Source organism: Notamacropus eugenii, chromosome 1 (assembly GCF_028372415.1).
Source record: "Notamacropus eugenii isolate mMacEug1 chromosome 1, mMacEug1.pri_v2, whole genome shotgun sequence".
NCBI classification, from domain to species: domain Eukaryota; kingdom Metazoa; phylum Chordata; class Mammalia; order Diprotodontia; family Macropodidae; genus Notamacropus; species Notamacropus eugenii.
In genome coordinates, this window is record NC_092872.1 from 157636902 (window position 1) to 157659591 (window position 22690).

The window sequence follows — 22690 nt, forward strand, 5'->3', positions numbered from 1 at the left end:
CTTTATAATGAAATTTGAGATCTGGTAGCACTAGGCTACCTTCCCTAGCATTTCTTTTCGTTAGTCCCTTTGATATTCTGGACCTTTTCTTCTTCCAGATGAATTTTGATATTATTTTATCCAGCTCTAGAAAATAATTATCTGATGGTTTAATTGGCATAGCCCTAAATAAGTAAATTAATTTAGGTAGAATTGTCATTTTTATTATATTAGTTCACCCTACACACGAGCAACTGATATTTTTCCACTTACTTAGATCTGACTTTATTTGTGCAAAAAGTGACTTATAATTGTGTTCATATAGTCCCTGGGTTTGTTTTGGCAAGTAAACTCCCAAGTATTTTATAGTGTCTACCCTAGCTTTAAATGAGATTTTTCTTTCTCTCTCTTCCTGTTGGACTTTGCTGTTAATATATAGGAATGTGGAAGATTTGTGAGGGTTTATTTTGTAACCTGCAACTTTGCCAAAGTTGTTTATTATTTCAAGTAGTTTTTTACTTGAGTCTCTGGGATTCTGTAAGTATTTCATCATATCATCTGCAAAGAGTGATAGCTTAGTTTCTTCTTTGCCTGTCCTGATTCCTTCAATTTCTTTATCTTGTCTAATTGGTACAGCTAACATTTCTAGTACCATATTGAATAATAATGGTGATAATGGACATCCTTGTTTTACCCCTGATATTATTGGAAATGCCTCTAGCTTATCTCCATTGGATATAATGCTTGCTGAAGGTTTTAGGTGGATACTGCTTATTATTTTATGGAAAGTTCCCTTTATTCCTATGTTCTCCAGTGTTTTTAATAGGAATGGGTATTGTATTTTCTTGAAAGCTTTTTCTGCACCTATTGAGATAATCAGGTGGTTTTTGTTAGTTTTGTTGTTGATATGATCGATAATGCTAATAGTTTTCCTAATATTGAACCAGTCCTGCATTCCTGGTATGAAGTATATACCTGATCATAATGTATTATTCTTGTGATAAGATGCTGTATTCGTTTTAGTAAAATCTTATTTAAAATTTTTGCATGTATATTTATTAGAGAAATTGGTCTATAAGTTTCTTTCTTTGTCTTGTCTCTTCCTAATTTAGGTATCAAAACAATATTTGTATCATAATAAGAATTTGGGAGGACTCCTTCTTCCCCAATTTTCAAAAATAGTCTATAGAGTACTGGAATTAACTATTCTTTAAATGTTTGATAGAAATCACTTGTAAATCCCTGGCCCTGGAGATTTTTTCCGAGGGAGTTCATTGATGGCTTTTTCGATTTCTTTTTCTGAGATAGGATTGTTTAAGTATTCAACTTCCTCTTCTGTTCATCTGGGCAATTTGTGCTTTTTAAAATACTCATCCATCTCATTTAGATTATTGAATTTGTGGGCATAAAGTTGGGCAAAGTAATTTCTAATTATTTTTTTAATTTCTTCCTCATTGGAGGTGAGTTCACCCCTTTCATTTTTGATATTATTAATTTGATATTCTTCTTTCTTTTTTTAAATCAAGTTGACCAAAGGTTTATCAATTTTATTTGTTTTTTCATGAAACCAACTATTGGCTTTATGTATTAGTTCAATAGTTTTCTTCATTTCAATTTTATTAATATCTCCTTTGGTTTTCAGTATTTCTAATTTGGTATTTACTTGGGGATTTTCAATTTGTTCTTTTTCTAGCTTTCTCAGCTGCATGTCCAAGTCATTGATCTCCTCTTTCTCTATTTTATTTATGTAAGCATTCAAAGATATATAACTTCCCCCAAAATTGCTTTTGCAGTATCCCATAAGATTTGCTAGGTTGTCTCATTATTGTCATTCTCTTGAATGAAGTTGTCGATTGTTTCTATGATTTCTTCTTTAATCCACTCCTTCTTTAGGATTAGATTATTTAGTTTCCAATTGATTTTTGGTTTATCTTTTCATGGCCTTTTATTACATATAATTTTTATTACGTTATGATCTGAGAAGGATGCATTGATTATCTCTGCCTTTCTGCCCTGGAATGTGAGGATTTTATGTCCTAGTACATGGTCAATTTTTGTATATGTGCCATGTACTGCTGAGAAAAAGGTATATTCCTTTCTATTCCCATTCGGTTTTCTCCAGAGATCTATCATATCTACCTTATCCAGAGTCTTATTTACTTCCTTAGCCTCTTTCTTGTTTGTTTTGAGGTTAGATTTTAAGATTTTATTTTTTTCAGCTTTTTGCCTCTTTAACCAATCTCTTGTTTTTTTCATATTTTTCCCTTTGCTCTCATTTCTTTACCTAATTTCATCTGTACTCCTCTTATTTCATTGTGTAAACCCTTTTTTCACTCTTTCAAGAATTTTCATGAACTTGTACCCAATTCACAATTTTGTCCTTTGAACAAAGTTCCAAAAGACCCATGATGAAAAAATACTGTCCACCTCCAGAGAGAATTTATGAACTCTAAATGCAGACTGAAGTATACCTTTTTTACATTCTTCATTTTTATTTTCATTTTCTCTGTTTTGTTTTGCAATATGGCTTCTGTGGGGAAAACATCTTGCATAACTTCACATGAATAATTGATACAAATTGCTTTACTTCTCATGAAGGAAGGACAGAAGAGATAAAAGAATTTGGAATTCACAGTTTAAAATGATTATTAAAATTGTTTTTCATTTAATTGGGAAATATTTAATGGGCTTTTTAAAAAGGTAGAAGTGATTGGGGCTAAGTTATGAAAGACTTTAAACACCAGATGATTTTGAATTTGATCCTGCATTGATAACGAGTATCTTGACAGTTTTCTTTTATTATCTCATACATTATGGTATTCAAGTTCTTTTAATATGTCCTTCTGGGAGGCCTCTGACCCATAAATAACTATTTTCAAGCAAAATTGCTTTAAGCTGGCATAAAATTCATGTGTCCTTCAAACACTGTTGTCATTTTCTTCTTATATGCCATATTATTTTGTTTCAAGGTTATCTACCTTGGACAAAATTATCGTCATTTTGAGCGTGATCATGAGGAACTCTCTTCCTATATATTCTAGCAAAAAAAAGAGAAAAATTTTTAGTTATGTGGGTAGGATTACCCCTATGATAATCAGTTAACAGAACTATATAATGCCTACTTTGTGTAAAATTCTATGATAAATTAAATTTCTGTCTTCCCAGCACTACACTTCTATGTTCATAATTCTATACTATCTGATCAAGTGGTCAATCATATATTTGTTTTTGTTTAGATAATATAATTGTTCAGACTCAATTATCTTTCTGTTTATAAGCATAAACAAGTTTTACCCATCATGTGTTTGTCTGTCATGTATTATAGTCCCTAAATACAATGACAATGAAGTCAAAAGCCTTTCAGCCCACATTGAAGGGACATAAACATTGAAGATCTTATTATTGTTGTCATAGCTGTCATTGTTGTTAATAAAATAACTTTAAAAATAACTGGCACTAAGACCAAAATTTGCCCAAAACTAATTTTGCTCTTGAAAGTAATGTATATCATACATCCACATTTGGAAATGAGATTATTTTAGAAACCAGAATATATGTAAGTACTTACATTTTACCTCCACCCCACCATTAACAGAGAAGAGTAATTTTTGATTAGTGTTTCATGCAATTTGATTGACTCATAAAGTTGCAGAAGAAAGATGTCAGAATGTGCTAATATATACAGTACCTGCCAACACCATGAAGGAAAATATCTGTATTACCTGCAGCTAGAGAGATTCAAGATTTCTCACTGTTTGAATGGTGCTATCAAATCTTAAAATAACATATTATTTTAAATGTATGTCACATTCAGATTATTAATGGGGGTTGAAGGGTATACAGAAAACCTATGTAGAAATATGGCAATCACTATTTTTCTGCTAGAATTTGTGTTTCTGAAATACTGCTTGTGAGTTTTGGATAGAAAATCAAATATTTTTTGAAAAAAATAGTTATTGGATAAAACATTTTGGTCCCAAAATCCTGAGCCAAATTTATATGTGCATTCCTAGAATTCATGTCAATTCTATAATAGGAAAATTTAAGACAGAAAAGTCTAGCTTATTTTGACAACTGGAATAAATGTCAATCATATATCTCAAATATTGGCATTTCTGGTGTGTCTTTCTTTGGAATAGTTCTGAGTGATTTCAAGTGTACCAAAATCAGAAATAACATTTCCCAAGCAAGGAAACCCTCTTAGAATTTATTACCACAGATGCAGTCATGATATAATCTCTTGAGGTCAGTAAAGAAAATTTTAAGCCTTTCTTGAATCTAATATCACCAAGAGTATTATAGCAGGGGCTTGAGTAAGACTTGTTTTTTTGGAATTCTACATTTTCAGGTCTTTACTGTCAACATATTTCTGACTCATTGCAAGTTTAAAAATGTTACAAATAAAGAACTCTTCCTATTGATATTATCAGATTTAGAAAATGTCCTAAGACTTAATTCGACTTAAAAATAACAGTTAGCATTTACAAAGCACTTGAAGGGTCTTGAAAACACTTTACAAATTTTATCTCATTTTATCAACATTGGGAGATGACAATTGATGAGGAAACTGAGGCAGACAAAAGTTAACTGATTTGTTCACAGTTATTCTATATGTATCAGACAGGATTTGAATCAGGTTAGGAAGAAGAAGTAACTAAAACTTAACTTGACATTCTAGCTGCACCAGGACATTAGAAATTAGGAAAAGTTTGACTAGTGCAGAACTTATTAACCTTTATTCTTCATATGAAGTGGTTAGTTGGCACAATGGAAGACTTGAATTCAAATGTGGCCTCAGATAATTACTAGCAATGTGACCCTGGGCCGGTCACTTAACCTCTATTTTCTTCAATTTCTGCAATTTTAAAATTGAGATAACAGCAACTATTTTACAGGGCTGTTGTGAAGATCAAATAGGATGGCACATGTGAAGTTCCTTACAAACCTTAAAAATTGTATGTGATTGTATCTATATTTATCTATGTGTAGATATAAATCTAAAGGCATATCCATACCATTCTGATGTGGCATAGTATGTCTTATTAAAAAATACAAGCCATTCATAATGATCCAAATGCAGCATAGTAGAAAAAGCACTGGATTAGGAAATCAGAGGTTATAAATTTGAAACTCAGCTTTCCTTTTGTCAGGTCATTTAATCTATTCAGTTCTTCCCTTTCTCATTTCCAAAATGAGGGGCATAGATTTTGTTTCTCAAATCTCTTCCAATTATAAATCCTTTGATTTTTCTATTGATACTTCCATGATTTTATACTGGTTGTCCCACATACCTCTTCCTCTCTTTCCTTACCTTTGCCTCTGAGCATACCTAACTCCAATTCAAGGCTTAGTTTAATTTCCACCTACTTTATAATTCCTGGGGCAACTAGTTCATATATTCGATAAACTATCAGGCCTGAAGTTAGGAAGACTTCTCTTTATGAGTTCAATTTTGGCTTCAGATATTTATTAGCTATGTGACCCTGGACAAATCACTTATTCGTATTGAATCAGTTTCTCATCTGTAAAATGAAGTAGAGAGGCAAATAGCAAACCACTCCAGCATCTTTGCCACAAAATAGGGTCATGAAGAGTCAGATGTGAGTGAACAACAAATGTAATGCCTGCCTTGATACCTACATCATAGAAATTATTTTGTGTTAAATTTGTATATGTTTTGTATTTTTAATCTGTGTACCCATTCTTCCTCCTTATTAGAATGAAAACTCATTGAGAGCAGGACTATTTACATTTTTGTTGTAGCCCACTGCAGACACTTAATAATTACTAGCTGAATTAAATTTAATTAGGATGTTATGACATAATAGGCTCTAACTATTAAACAACTCAATTATCAATTTCCTATTTGCTCTCACAAACTAGAAGTCATGGTTTGGTGTTGAAAATGATGCCTAAATGGTTTTTCTTCTGGTACATTCTTTCTGTAATAACTAAATGTTCTCTCTTATCTTTTCTGAGCTCTAACAGCCATGGATATTTCATTTGTGAAGACCTATTTAGGGGATGCTTTGTTTTTACAGCCAGCTGATGTTTCTTATTTTGGGTTTAAATGCACAATCAGTTTTGTCAGGATAATTAGAGATATGATTCTATTTATGGTGGATGAGATTTTGAAGCACTCCAGTTTTCTGTTTTGTAGACTACATTCAAATGTTCTACCTCCTTCCCTGTCAGGTACATTTTACAAAATGCCATTTTCAAAACAAATGATTCCTCTCTTCATTCTATGGTCTCTATTGTGTAGCAATTCATTTTGTTTTCAGTGGGTCTTCAAAATAGAACCTGAACACAACATAATTCCTGAAAGGAAATTTAAGAACATATAAATTTATGACAATTATGCCCATGTTCTTCAATACTTTAGCAGCTGCTTTTGGACAGTACCAAAAAGTACAAAGACAAGGGTAGAGTTATACTTTTTTTGGTCCTGAACTTCATGACCTTTTGCTTTCAAAGTGAAGAAATCAAGAACTGCCCCAACCATTACTTTTTGTGTGAAATATTGCAGTGACTTCATATTGACTTTGTACTGAATCAGTTCCTCATTTATAAAATGAACTGAATAAGGAAATGGCAAACCATTCCAGTATCTTTGCGACAAAATGGGGTCATGAAGAGTCAGATGTGACTCTGTGTCACACTTGACACAGTGACTACAGAATTGTTACATTTTATGCTAATTCTACATTATTTGTATTTCCCCATTTGAGAAGCTCCAAGCAAAATTGTGGGTGACCCAAAAGGGAATGGAGAAACAAATAATGAATATATATAGAACACATATTGTTACTGGGGTTTTGTAGACTAAGGGACATAGGAAAAGTCTTAAAAGATATATATCATCAGAAATGGTGTTGAGTAGTCTCAGATTCAGTCAGTCATAAGACACTTTAGAGATCATCCATCCTAGCTTCTCCATTTTACAGATGAGGAAATTAAATAGAAAAAGGTATATTACTTGCTCAAAGTGGTACATATGACAAGTCAAATAAAGAGAGAAAAGTAAAATCTTTTATTTTCCAGTCAAATTCAAGATATAAATTGAATTCTTAAGCTATAAATCCAAATAGACAGTATAATAATAACCCCACAAATGAAAGCAATCTGAGGAAAAAAAGTATTATGAAATCACAAGTCTTAGGCAAAGTAAGCTTAGTATAGGGTAACATGCACTGAATTTGAAGTTGGGAAATTGGATTCAGATTTTGACTTCAGAACTTTCTAAAACTTTATTACCATGGACAAGGGTGGTAACATGATGTAGTGGAAAAGTATACTAGATTGGGAATCAAAAATCCTAGGTTTAAGTTATAACTTTATTTTACTTACCCATGTGACTATGGGTAAGTTATTTAATCTTGGTCTGTTTTCTTATCAACAGAATTAAATGATCTGGTGAGTTGACCTCTGAAGTCCCTTATGGTCCCTTATCATTTCTATGATCCCAAATCACTTACCTTTATGTGTCTCAATTTCCTTATCTGTTAAATAGGAATAATAATAAATTAGCTAGTTATATCATAGAGCTATTGCAAGAGAAATCATATGTGTGACTTAGTTTTATAGGCACTTATGCCATTTTCCTCAAGAGACTAAAGGCTTACTAGATGTGGAAAATCACAAACTTAGTAGACATAAAATTAATGAAAGAAAATTTCATTATATATGGCAAGTGTGTGTGTGTGTGTGTGTGTGTGTGTGTGTGTGTGTGTAATGTGATCATTATTAACAATGAGCCAAACTCTGCAAACCCATAACAACAATATTTATTCCTGATTTACTCAGGTAAATTTTTAATAATAAATATACTTTCCCCCTCTCCCCTCCAAGAAAAATAAAAAGATCTTTAAGTAGATATGTGCTTTTCCTTTTTATTTTATGTGAGATATACAATCCTAAGTCTTCATGAGTTTAACATTCCTCAATTCAAGTATCCATGTGATTTTGTGGGTAACCTCATTTTCACTTTTTCATTTGCAATCCTGCACATTCACGGGCAATAGAGAAAAAAAAAAAATATGAGGGCCAATATGGAAGTTTGTGGACTGGCTGGTGTCCTATTGGGTACTTTATTGATTACTTTTACCCTACATTGTAAAGCACTCCATGTTCATGTTGGATTATTTTCATTCTTTGTTTAAAAGTTCCCAGTACATTCCTTGCATATTTTTGTCGTGGATCCAATCATCTATCAGAGCCTCAATATTAAACATCACCTCATCTGTGCTATGGTCCCATGCTCTGAGACACTTTAGGAGTTCAAACTGCCCATGAAGCAGAGATCATTGATGTATTATTTAAATCTGGTGCATCTTTCATGCTCTCCAATGCCATCCACCAACTGTGAAGAACAGAGTGTGAGAGGTGATGTCAAGACCTCATCAATATCAGTGTCTTCTGACAGCAGTGACTAAAAGTTCCAGTAACTCCTCCCTTGATTTTCAAGGATTGGGCAAGATGGAAAGGTTTATAGCAGTGCAGCGTACAGCACAAAACCCTTACACTGTGATCTGACACAGTGGAAGGTAATATTAAGGTTTAAAAAACATTTTCATTTTAACTGGGTATGTACCAAAATCTGACACCATTTAGCAAAATAAAGTCCAAATGGGTACACAATTTAAGTATAAAGACTGATACTATAAATGAATCAGGGGAGCAAAGAATGGTTTGTCTGTCACATTTATGGAGAATGCAGGAATTTATAAACAAACAAGATATAGAGAACATTAGGAATTGCAAAATGAATAAGTTTGATTACATTGAATTGAAAAGGTTTTGCACAAACAAAGCAAATGCAACCAGGATTAGGAGGGAAACAGAAAACTGGGAAAGAATTTTATAGCTAATATCTCCAATAAAGGCCTCATTTCTAAAATATATAAATAACTGCATTTACAAGAATACAAATCATTCCCTAATTGATAAATGATCAAAGGATATGAATAGGCAGTTTTCAGAGGAAGACATTGAAGCTATCCATAGTCATATGAAAAAAAAATACTCTAAATCACTATTGATTAGAGAGAAGCAAATCAAAGCAACTCTGAGGTACTACATCACCACTGTCAAATTAGCTAACATGACACAACAGGGATATAATGCTGAAGAAGATGTGGGAGAGTTGGAACACTACTTCATTGTTGGTGAAGCTGTAAGCTGATCCAGCCATTTTGGAGAGCAATTTGGAACTATGCCAAAAGAACTATAAAATGTGCATACTCTTTGGTCCAGCAATATTGCTTCTAGGGTTGTATCCCAAAGAGATCATAAAAATGGGGAAATGACCCATATATACAAAAATATTCTAGTAACTTTTTGTGGTGGTCAAAAACTGGAAATTGAGGGGATGTCTATCCACTGTGGAAAGTCTGAACAAATCGTGGTATATGAACTTAATGGAATACTATTGTGCTATAAGAAATGATGAACAGAATGAAGCAGACAATGTGTGAAAGTGTTTAATAAGAATGTATGTGTAGAACCCATATAAGATTGCAGGCCATCTTGGGGAGGGAGGGAGGAGAGAAGGGGAGAAAATTTAAAACATATGGAAGTGATTGTTGAAAACAATATAAATTAAAAAATTTATTTATAAAATAAGCAAAGAAATTAATAAAAAAGAAAAAGAAATGATGAACAGGTGGACTTCAGAGAAGCCTGAAAGACTTGTATGAACTGATGCTGGGTGAAGTGAGCAAAGCCAGGAGAATATTGTTCACAGTAACAACCACAGTCTGTGATGACTGATTTTGATAGACTTAGTCCTTCTCATCAGTGCAGGACCCACAATAATTCCAAACGACTCGTGATAGAAAATGCCTTCCACATCCACAGAAAGAGAGAACTTTAAGCTGGAATGCAGAGTGAAGAAGACTATTTTCGTTTTAGTTTAGTTTTTTCTTTCTCATGATTTCTCCCATTCATTATAATTCTTCTACACAATGTGACTAATGTGAAAATGTCTTTAATAGGAATGTATGTGTAGAACCCATATTAAATTGCTTTCTGCCTTGGGGAGGGAAGGGGAGAAAATTTAAAAGTTATAGTAGTGAATGTTGAAAACTAAAAATAATGTAATAAATGGGAAAAATGTTTTCATTTTAAGAATTTTATTTGGTGCACAATATCAGTGATACATAGAGCTTACATTTTATGAAAAATAAATATCATCTGAAATCAATTGTTTTATTAGGATGTTAGCACAAAAAAAGTAACAAAATTTTAGGGAATTATTAGTGAGAAAAAGCTTTCACAAGTTATAAATTTTATTTTTTATATTCCATTTTATGGATTATTTCATGGTTATTGCCTTAGGAAAAATACATATTATCAGAATTAATGTTTTGTTGTAAAGATTATATAAAGAAAAGTGCATTTTCATAAATCTCTAGTTTTTGACAGTTGAGGGAATCTATTTCCCATAAGTTCAATATATCAACATTCCCATTTTTTACTTTCATGCCATTTTTTAGGAATGTTACTCCTGCAAAAGAAGAGGATTGACTGTAACTATTTCTTCCTCCTTTCTAAATTAACTAATATCTGAGTTAAAGTGAAATACATTTAGGAGACCACCTAGGTTTAAAAGTCATCTTCCTAATCAGACACATTTTCTAAGCACTGATATTAGTTCCTACAGTAATAGCAAGAACAATATATTTTGAATCACTTTTTTTTTAATGGCCAGCATTTAGGTCAGTTGTAAAAGGATTCCTATAAAAAGGAAAGTATGTTAAGTGGTTTGTTCAATGTCATACATCTGGCAAGCTTCTGAGGAAGTCCTGGAAAACAGGATTCTAACTCCAACACCTTAGCTACCACATCACGCTGTAGTAACAACGATAATACCTTGTGTTTGTTGCTTCAATAACTAACAATATATTTTCACTTATTTCTTCCCATTTTATCTTCTAGATTTGATCATTGTCAGCAAAAGGAAGTTCAGCAAGAAATGCTAGAAGATTTCTAAACATCATTTAATTGGCAAGATTCTACTGATGTCATAGAGGCAGCTGAGATGTTCATATGGAATAGAATTATTCAAAAAATTTTAGGCAAATCTTCTTTCCCTTCTTATCATGTTCCATTTGCAAAATCAAGATAATAATTCTCATCTCCCTTATCACAAAACAAGTTTTTTTGGGAAAACCATATGATAAAACCAGGTGTGAAATTACTTTGTAACAAGTCTTCTGGAAATGGAAGAAGGAGAAGACTGCAAGAGGGGTAGGGCAGGTAAATCTGAAATGGAGAATACGTAACATGGCCCTTTTTCTTCTCCATCCTCCCCACCTTAGGCATTCAAACAGCCGTATCTGCCAGATTCCCCTTGCTACCTGGTGACTTTTGTGTGAAGACTTATTCACAATTGTGGGAAATGGCCTTTTTAGTTAAAAGAATTACGAAAAATGCATTCACTCTTATAGACTGCAATCACTAACTTATCAGGGCTGAGCAGGTAACATGGCTTTCCATGGCATAAAATTTCTGTTCTTGTATATCTTGTATTTGAAAAGAAGAAATACATATTTGTGGTAATGTGGACATGGGAATCCATGGAATCTTGAAAAAAGTACTAAGCCACCATAGACTATGAACAATAAATAAAATCCACCTTTGAAAAACCACAACACTGCGGTCTGAATATTCTTTAGCTTGTCCCTTCAATACAGACAGGCCGATCTGGTGCCAATTATTAATGTTAGAAATGGAAATGTGTTCCAGTAGAACAATGCAGCCCCAAACAAAGAACCAAACCACTTTGCCTTGCAAAGGCAATGGCATTTGTCCCTGTAACATCCAAACAGTTTATTATTGAATTTTCCAATTAGCTAATCAGTAATTAGTTGACTTATTAATGCTATTTGCATATTTCCATTTATGTAACTACTTAAACAGCTCCCCTCCCTTCATGCTTCCTCTCTGAATTTAAAAAAGATAAACGGGTTAAGAAGTGAGAGGATAAGATGCAAATAAAGCTATACATTATATGTGTCAAATAAGCTAGAATCAATTGGGATGAGATATTATAGTTGAAGGAAGAAACGGACTATGTTGAGGCAGAACTGGAAATGGACTATTCTCAACTAACTTTACAACAAGGAGATATAGTATGAATACAAATGTACAACTATACTCAATTTAAAACAAAAGGAAGATTTAAAATGAGCTTTAAATGAATGTTTGACAAAATCTAGCTGCTCTTCAAAGCCTCTGCATTCCAGCTGTTTTTGTAGGGGTGGGCATATTTTAGCATCTTTGGTTTCCAATGCATTTAACCTGGAATTAAACCTGAAAGTGCTGCACTTCAACTAAAAATTAACAAGCACTCTCCAGAAAGAACAAAAAAGGTATAAATTATGTCTGATTGAACAAACACAACTCCACTGTTGAACAGCCACTCAATGAAGAGGGCAGGGAGAGGCAATGGAGCACGGTAATGTGTAATCTTACTAGTCAATGGGCTGTGCGTGGTGCTGGGCTCCTGAACGCTGGAGGTGTCAGAGAGATAAATAGCAGAGTGTCCTCCTCAAAAATATGATTAATACCCTCCTCGGTCCACTGCTGAAGATGTAGTGGGTGCAGCTGGTCTGGACAGCAGTTGCATAGAGGGAAAATCCAGGACGATTGCAACAGAGCAGAGAGGGCAAAGAGTAGGACAAGTAGTCAACTGAGTGGGAGTTCTGAGCCCTGACAAGGGGAGAAGTAGGCTGAAGCTGGCAAAAGGTCTCTTTAAGCTGCTGTTTAAGTAATGCTTACAGTACTTTCATGCATGTGTAACCGAGCCTGGAGTGCATGATCTTTAGGAGAAGGGAAAAAAAGGAGAGGAGGGGTGTTTAAATTCACTCTTATAACACATAAACCAAGTTGAGGAAAGTAGTGGCTTTAGAAAGTTGTGATTGTGGTATAGTGAATAAAGTTTGGATGTGGAGTCAAGAAGAGCTGAGTTTGAATCCTGCTTCACATATTAGTTGTGTGATCCATGACAAGTCACTTAACTTCTCTCAATCTGTTTCCTTAATGGTAAGGTGAGGCTAAGAATGGCACCTACTTCACAGGCTTCCTGTGAAGAACAAATGAGATAATCTGTGTAAAGGTCTTTGCCGATCTTACAACATTATGTAAAGCTTAGCTAATATTATTTTATTCAACTACTGGTTGTTTCCCACCCTTTGGGGAAAGGGACACTATTGGCATACACATCAATCTATGTTTGTTTGTGTGAACTTTTCTTACACTTTGGGGGAGAGGCATAATGGATAGAAGTATAGACAGTGCCAGAAAACCATAGACTGGATCCTGCCTCTGGTAACATGTATTACCATGCCTCAGTCATTTAACTTAAACAAAATAAAGGGTATTGATCTCCCCAAAATTACCATCCAAATGCCTTCTAGCTCATATCATTATAGCAATGCCCATAGTTAATAAAAAAAAAAAAGTAAAATTGAATTTTCAGATATCAGGCCTTAAGGACCAGTATGTTATAATAGCTGAGATTTAACTGGCAGAAGGTAGGGGAACATTCTGTCCTAGAGCAAATGTTACTGTCACATTGCCTTTACTAAGCCAGTCACCCTCTGGGAGTAAGGATGTTCCAATATCCGTAAGTGCCAGTAAAGAGCCATCTCAAATCAGTATGACTGCAAGGTCCGGGAGAAAGATTGCAAAGAGGATATCTGTATAACACAAAACTTCTGGTTTCATGGATTTTGTTGTTAAGTTTTATGATCTGATAAATAGGTTTCTGTTGTTTACTTGACTTTAAAAAATCAAAGTTTTGTCAAAAGGGATAAATTCAGTATCATATGTTATAGACACTTCACAGAAACTCAGAGTTGAAAGAAACTTCAGAGGCCATCTGGTTCAAATTATACCTGAGCAAGACTTTCTTCAACTATAGATTGAATAAGTAATCACCTAGGGTTCATGTGAAAATCTCTAATGGGAGGGAATCCACAACTACCTACTCAACAGCAGTCTATTCCATTCGGGGTGAACTCTCCTCAAGAAATTTTTCTCCTTATATCCAGCTAAAATGTCTCTCTATAGATTCCTAGAATTGCTACTATCTTTGCCTTTTGATTAGCAAAATAAAATCAAAGAAAAAAAAACATTTTTTTCATATTTTCCATTGCACTTTCCCTTCACAAGGTTAATATTCCCTGTTCCCCAAATCAGTCCTTAGTTGTAATAATTTTTAGTTCCTTCACAATGCTGATGGCCCTTTTCAAATAATTAGTGCTTTCTAAAATGTGATACTAAGAACTAAACACATACTTTAAATTTAATCAATCAGTTAATATTTGTTAAGCACCTACTATGTGCCAGGCACTTTGCTAAGTGATTGAGATACAAAAGAGGCAAAAGATAGTCCACTTCAGGATACATTTATTCTAGAACTTAAACCTCCCAATTTGTGGGCCAAGATCACATGTTGTTTTCTTTTTTGGATGTTATATCACACTGTTGAATTTTACTGAACATTTATGTCTCTCAAACTCCAGAATAGTTTATAGCATAAGGAATTTTGTTGACTATTTTTGGCAAAAATCTATGTAAACTATATCTACTATATCTTCAGCATTTCCCTGATATACCAATATCCCTGATATACCAACCCTGTTAAAAAAGCAAATGGAGTTAGCCTGTAAAGGTCTGTTCTTAATGAAGCCATGCTGAGGCTTTGTAATTACTGCTTCCTTTTCTGAAAGATTAGTAAAAATCCCTTACATAAGACATTCTAGAGTTCTGTCAGGAATCAGAGTAAAATTCATTCACTTGCAATTAGCATATGCCACTTTTTTCTCCTGTTTTGCAAAATTGGGACATTTGCTCTTTTCCAGTCCTATAGCACTTCCCTTGTTCTCCACTTTCTCTCAGGGATCACTGACAGGAGCTTAGCAATAATGTGCACTTGGACCTGGTGAGATTCATTAATGGGAACTATGTGGTCTCGTGTTATCTTCCTACTTATTTTGGTTATTGAATATCCCTTTTTTGTTCTAGGCATCTAAATCTAAAGACTATTCTCCTTGGGAGAGAAATCAGAAGCTGAATAGGTCTTCCTTCACTCAATTGTTCATTACCATTGCCCAGTCCAGTCAAGCTCCATGGGCCCAATGATTCTTTCATACTATCCCCTAATGGCATCTGTAGTGTACATGTAAATTCATTTTTGTCGTCCTTGAAATTCCTTTCCAATTTTAACTAATTATGAGTTTTAATGTTTTTTATACTATCTGTACATATATTTATATTTATTCATAATTGTTTTCACTGTCTATCCTCTATAATGTCTTTGAAAATTCTAGGCCAACCCTTCAGTCCCCTACGAAATGACACTGAACTCTTTAGATAATGCTTTTTTTTCATTCTCATCAGAATCATTTGTCTTAGTCTCTTCAGAATTTTATTCTTAGACCTTTCACATAACTCTTGGACTGACCCAACCTAAAAAAAAATGTTCTCTCCTTTTCTCCAAACCCTGTGAAGCCTACTCTTTCAAAATCTAGGGTTCCTGTCAGACTTTAGTGGCCTTCTTTTCTTACTCTATCACAAATGATGAAGTAGTTATTTGTCCCTAAAATTCCCATCATTTCTCCTTCAGTCACTGTTCTTTCTTCTTGGTAAAATTGTGTCCAGAACAACAATTTCCCTCATCACTTCTCCCATCATTACCTAGGTTTTTAGTTTTAATTGTTAATATTTTATGGCTGCTTTCTTATATTTCTGTCACTCTGCCATAAATGGATTCTGAGTAAAGAAGAAGGGTAGTTAGGCAAAACAAATCTATAGCCAATGCCTAACTACACACATTAAGCCACAACCTTTCTACCCAGATACAGGGTGGTATATTTCATCATCATCATTCTTCTGAGGTTGATTTGCCATTCTATCAATCTGAATTCTGATCTCTTTTAGTGTTATGTCATTGCAGTCTTCATGTGTATTGTTGTCTTGGTTCAGCTCATTTTCATCTGCATCTCACACAAATTTCCCAAGATTCTCCGAAGCCATAAAAATCACTGTTCCTTGCAGTGCAGTAATGATATTTCATCATATTCATATATCACAATTTATTTGGCCATTCTTCAATTGATGGACACTCATTTTGTTTCCATTTCTAGTATTACTACCAGAAATAAATGGTTCTCTTAGCTCTTTTTGTGGTAGCAAAGAACTGGAAACTGTGGATATGCTCATCAATTGGGGAACTGTTGAACAAGTTGTGGTATATGATTGTAATGGAATACTATTGTGCTATAAGAAATGATGAGCAGGATGTTTTCAGAAAAACCTGGGAAGACTGATGAACTGATGAAAATGAAGTGAGCAGAACCAGGAGAATATGACGCACAGTAACAGCAATATGATAAGGATGATCAACTGTGAAAGGTTTGGCTACTCTGATGAAGAAAGTGATCCAAAACAATTTTAAAAGATGCATGATGAAAAAAAATGCTATCCTCCTCCAGAGAGAGAAGTGACAAATTCTGAATGCAGATCTAGCCGTATTTTTTCACTTTCTTTTTCTTTTTTCTCCTCTGTGTGTTTTCCTTTGCAAGATGGCTAATGTGGACATATATTTTGGATGATTTCACATATATAATCATCATATTTCTTGCCTTCTCAAGGGGTTAAGAATAGGCAAAAGGGAGGAAAGAATTTGGGACTCAAAATTTTTTTTAAATGTTAAAAAATAAATTTGGGGGATATTCAACAAAATAAATCAAGTATATTAAATTTAGAAAAGAATTTATTGACAATGCTAGCTATACTTGAGTAGATCATTCTACAGACCTCTACTTAGAGCAATATTACATAATGCGAATTTGACTACAGATGTGTGGAAGGAAGGGAGGGAGAGAGACAGGAAGGGAATTGCTGGCCAGAAAAAGGAAAGGGTCTGCACATAGTTCAAGGACACATGGGGACCTGGATCAGAGAAATGAGAACAGCAGAAGGAGAAATATACAGGACCGGGATCAGACATTTGGCAGAACAAGAAGTGGAGGCAGGCACATGGAGGTCAGATATGGACACAGACAAGAGAGGAAAAGCAAAGCTTGAGGTTTGGAGACAGAGAGAGGAACAACATAGACTCACATTACATAGACAGATAGACAAAGCTTTCATTTAGCACTCCTATCTTCCAGGCAGTGGGCTAAGCACTAGAAAATAAATATGAAACAAGAAGAAAAGTGTTCCCCACTTTCAAGGTGCTTACAGGAAATTTTTGCTTTACCTAAATACGCATTATGCAAATTTGACTTTATGAAAAGAATTATGAAAGAATTGTGCATTAAAAAAAAACCTGTACAGTGTTGTGATCTCTTTCTATCTCTGCCTTTTGTTCAGCTCATAGACTCTCACATTTCCCCCCCAAAAAATACCACCCCCCAAAAAAAGACACAGGAAGACACAGAACATGTTGGTTGAAGGAAAAGGGCAAAAGCCTCCTCTCTGGCACTGGAGGTCTTAAGTCAAGTTCCCATCAAGTGGATGAAGGTGATGCTCTCTCCATGTGTATATTTTCCTTCTTTCACCTTTTGGGGAATTTTTTTGGGAGGCATTGTGGGAGTCTGTGAGCTGAACAAGGGGCAGGAGCAGAAAGAGAGAGAGAGCACAATACTGCACAGGCATTTTTTTTTGAAATGCACATTTCATAATTCTTTACATAAAATAAAATTTTCATAATGTAAATTTACATAAATCAAGAACTTCCTGTAAGCACCTTAAGGGCAAGGACTGCTTTTCTTTTTTCTTCAGATTTATTTCCTAGTGCTTAGCACAATGCCTGAGACATAGTAATCCTTAATGAAAGTTTGATAAATTTGTCAAAAAAATAAGTTCTGCTCTTTATTATATCCTTGAAGCATATGTTCAATATTTGTTTTGCTAAGTGAAATATGCAATCAGGGTATGCCATGAGGTAAATAGGGTTATAGCATAGGATGCTGACATCCAGGCATTTTAATTTCCTTGGTGTTGGTAGGTTGTGTATTTCTTCCCCATGCTTATCACAATGCCCCCTTCTCACTTTAGCTTCTCTCTTGCCATAATGTAGGATTATCCTAAGATTGCCATGCTGAAGTTCCCATTGTCAACTAAGGAAATCATTGAAAGGAGTACTGGATTTGCATTAAGGAAGTTGGAAACCTGCCTCAGAAACTTATTAGGTATAAAGAGGGGTCCTTCTTGCTGTGGTTGAAGGGAACCATTGAAGGACTGGAGCTGTCCCAGAGAGCCACACTTCAGAGAATCGAGAGGAGATCCTGAGCCTTACTGGGGTGGAACCTGTAATCGTCAACACCAGGACCCCAGGCATGCCCTAGCATAGCCAGGGGAATCAGGAAAATACTAGCACAGATGGGGTTCACCAACCACTGAGCTTGCCTATGCTCTAGCTCAAGAGACTAGACTTCCTGTGGCCAGACCAACCCTCCCCCACACTTAACACAGCTAAGTCCAGGGTAACTCCAGAAAAACTCATAAAGGCTTCACTTGACCTCAACTTTGGCACACCAGCTAGTTCAGCACCAGGTAAGCTGCAGCATTTTAGATTCTAGCTGAAAGAACCAGAGACTACAATACACAGAGCCTCAAGTTCTAAGCACAAAATCCATGGGACATAGCCCTCTGTGCCCCAGAAACAGAGATCCACTTTAAAAGCCAGGAAAAGGATGATCATCATGATCAAGAAGCAAACCAGAAAAGATAAGAACATAGAATCTTTCTATGGGGACAAGGACCAAAACACAAATACCAAAGAGGTCAGCATAGAGAAACTTCAGAGGGGGACATGAACTGGTCTCAAGACCAAAAAACATTCTTGGAATAGCTCAAGAAAGATTTTAAAAACCAATTTAGGGAAGTAGAAGAAAAACTGACCAATGATTTTTAAAAAATATGAAGGAAAAGAAATCACAGAAGAATTTGAAAGGAAAATAGGACAAATAGAAAAGGAAGTACAAAAACTAACTAGAGAAAATAGCTCCTTAAAAGGAACAATTGGACAGATGGAAAGGAGATGCAAAACTTAACTGAAGAAAGCAATTTGTTACAAATTAGAATTGGGCAAATGAAAGCTAATGACTCTATGAGACATTAAGAATCAGTCAAACAAAATCTAAAAAATGAAAAAAAATAAGAGAAAATGTAAAATGTCTCATTGGAAAAGCAACTGATCTGGAAAATAGATCCAGGAGGAAAATATAAGAATTATTGTTCTACCAGAAAGTCATGGTGAAAAAAAGATCCTGGATAATACCTTCCAAGAAATCATCAAGGGAAACTGCTCCAGAATCCTATACCCAGAGGGCAAAATAGTCACTGAAAGAACCCACCATTCACCTCCTGAAAGGGAACTCAAACTGAAAACACCAAGGAATATTGTTGCCAAATTCCAGAACTATTAAGTGAAGGAGAAAATACTGCAGGCAATCAGAAAGAAATAATTCAAATATCAAGGAGCTACAGTCAGGAACACACATGACCTTGCAGCTTCTACATTAAAAGAATGGAGGAATTGAAATATGATATTCTGTAAGGCAAAGGAGCTGGGATTACAACCAAGGATCAATTGCCCAGCAAAATTGAGCATAATATTTCAGGCAAGGAGATGGATATTCAATGAAATAAGGAATTTTCAGATCTTCCTAATGAAAACGCCAGAGCTCAATAGAAAATCTGAACTTCAAGCACAAGTTTCAAGAGAGGCATAAAAAGAGTAAATGGGCAAAAAAACCTTGTTATTCAATATGGACTAACTCTTTACATCTTTATAAGGGAAAATGATACTTGTTAATTTTGAGAATTTTATATTTACTATGATATATAAAAGGGATATACATAGATAGGGGGAGTGGGCATAAATTAAATGATGTGATAATTAAAAAGCATTGTTTTTAAAACTTTTAGTTCCAAATTCTCTTCCCTCCCCAACTCTCCATTGAGAAGGCAAGCAATTCAGTATAGATTATACATGTACAGTTATGCAAAATACTTCCATAATAGTCATGTTGTAAGAGACTAACTTTATCTCCCTCCATGCTATCCTGCCCTTCACTAATTCTATTTTCAACTTTGACCCCACCCCTTTCCAAAAGCATTTGCTTCTGACTACTCCCTCCCTCAATCTGACCTCCCTTCTATCATCTCCCTTATCTTTCTTCCCTTCCCCTGGCTTTCTTGTAGGGTAAGATACCTAACTGAGTGTGCATGTTATTCCCTCCTTAAGCCAAATCTAGTGAAAGTAAGGTTCACTAATTTTCTTTCATCTTCCCACTCTTCCTTCTACTGTGAAACCTTTTGCTTGCACCATTTATGTGAAATAATTTACCCCATTCTTTCTTTCCCTTTTTCCTTCTCCCAATATATTCCTCTCTCTCTCTCTATCCATCTATCTATATTTCCTCCAACTTCCCTATTACTAAACAAGTTTTCATGAGTTACCAACCTCATCTTTCCATGTAGGAATGTAAAAAGTTCAAGTTTAATAAGTCCCTTATGATTACTCTGTCCTGTTTCCCTTTTCATGCTTCTCCTGATTCGTGTATTTGAAAGTCAAATTTTCTATTCAGCTCTGGCTTTTTCATTAAGAGTGCTTGAAAGTCCTCTATTTCATTGAAATTTCATTTTTTCTGCTGGAGTATGACACTCAGTTTTGCTAGGCAGGTGATTCTTGGCTTTAATCCTAGTTCCTCTGATCTCCAGAGTGTTATATTCCAAGCCCTTCAATCCCTTAATATATATGCTGCTAGATCTTGTGTTACCCTGATTGTATTTCCACAATACTTGACTTTTTCTTCTTTCTGGATTCTTGCAATATTTTCTCTGTGACCTGGGAACTCTGGGATTTGGCTACAATATTCATAGAAACTTTCTTTGAGGGAATATCTTTCAGGAGGTGATTGGTGGATTCTTTCAATATCTATTATACCCTCTGGCTCTACAATACCAAGGCAATTTTCCTTGATAATTTCTTGAAAGATGATGCCTATGCTGTTTTTTTTTATCATGGCTTCCAGGTAGTACAATAATTTTTAAAATTATCTCTCCTGGATCTATTTTCCAGGTCCATGGTTCTTCCAATGTAATATTTCACATTGTCTTTTATTTTTTTTCCTTCTTTTTGTTCTGTTTTATAATTTCTTGATTTCTAATAAAGTCAGTACCTTCTATTTGCTCCATTCTAATTTTGAAGGAATTATTTTCTGAAATGAGTTTTTGGACTTCATTTTCCATTTTGTCAATCCTGTCTTTTAAGGCATCCTTCTCCTCATTGGTTTTTTGGACGTTTTGCCCTTTGGGTTAGTTTGTTTTTTAAGGTATTATTTTTTGGGTCTCCTTTAGCAAGCTGTTGACTCATTTTTCATCATTTTCTTGCATCACTCTCGTTTCATTTACCAATTATTTCTCTGCTTCTCTCACTTGATTTTCAAAATCCTCTTTGAGCTTTACCATGGCCTGTGTCCAATTCATATTTTTCTTGGAGGCTTTTGATGTAGGAGCTGTGACTTACTTATCTTCTGGTTGTATGTTTTGATCTTCTTTAGCACCAAAGTAAGATTCTATAGTCTGACTTGTCCCCTCTATTTGTTCATCTTCCCAGTTAAATGCTTGACTTTCTAACTCTGTGCCAAGATAGGACACTGCTTCCAATGGGGATGGGGTGGTGGTTGTTGTATTGTCCCATGCTTCAGGGCTTTTGTATCAGCTGTTTAATTCCCCACCATTTGTGGGACCAGAGCTCCTGGAAGCTGCTGCTCCTGGCAGCTGCAGATACTGCTTCCTCCTCCACCCCAGGGTTGATGCCAGACACCAGATAGACTGTGCCTCTCCCTCACTGAGGTATGACAGAGTTTTCCCAGTGATCTTCTTTGCTGTCTTTGCCATTTGTGGGTTGAGAAGTCTAGAAACTGCCACAGATGCCAGTAGTTCAGTCCCCTGAGGCCTTCTCCAGCCTGTCTGTTCTAGCACAGACCACACTGAACTGCACTCTGCTCCTTGCCCAGCCTGATGTGACAAACTCTTCCTGTTAACCTTCCAGACTGTCCTGGGCTAGAGATTTGCCTCACTCTGTCACTTTGTGGGTTCTGCAACTCTAGAGTTTGGTTAAAGTAATTTTTTCAGGTATTTTTAGGTGTTTGGGGGAAGAGGTCAAGAAGGTCCCACCTTTTACTTGACCATCTTGGCTCTGTCCTCCTCCCACAACTCTGAGACATCTTTCTTGACTGATAATTTGATTCTCCAATGTGGCACACGTGTAGCCAGGGAGAGAGAAAGTGAATGTAAGCACTAATTGATTCCCCCGTAAGAATCATGGGCCTAGGATACATATGATTCATTGATGTGAAAGGTAATCATAAAGTATTTCCACTTTTAGTTCAAATGCATTCATTTTCATAGTGTCTTATATTAGATTGCTATATTTTTTTCTGCACTGAATTTCCACCAAATGTAATAGCTTCTACTTATGAATCTGTAGAAAGAGGTATAAGGGAAACTAAGGTGAAAAAAATTGAAAAAGGAGATGAATAATCATGAGTCAAAATTGATATATAATAAATAAGTGGATACTCTGAATGCTACACTTGTACCCATGAAGACATCTACTGCTTGGCCTGATCATTTTTCTATAGAAGATCTTACAGGAACATAGACAAGAATCACAGAATAAGAA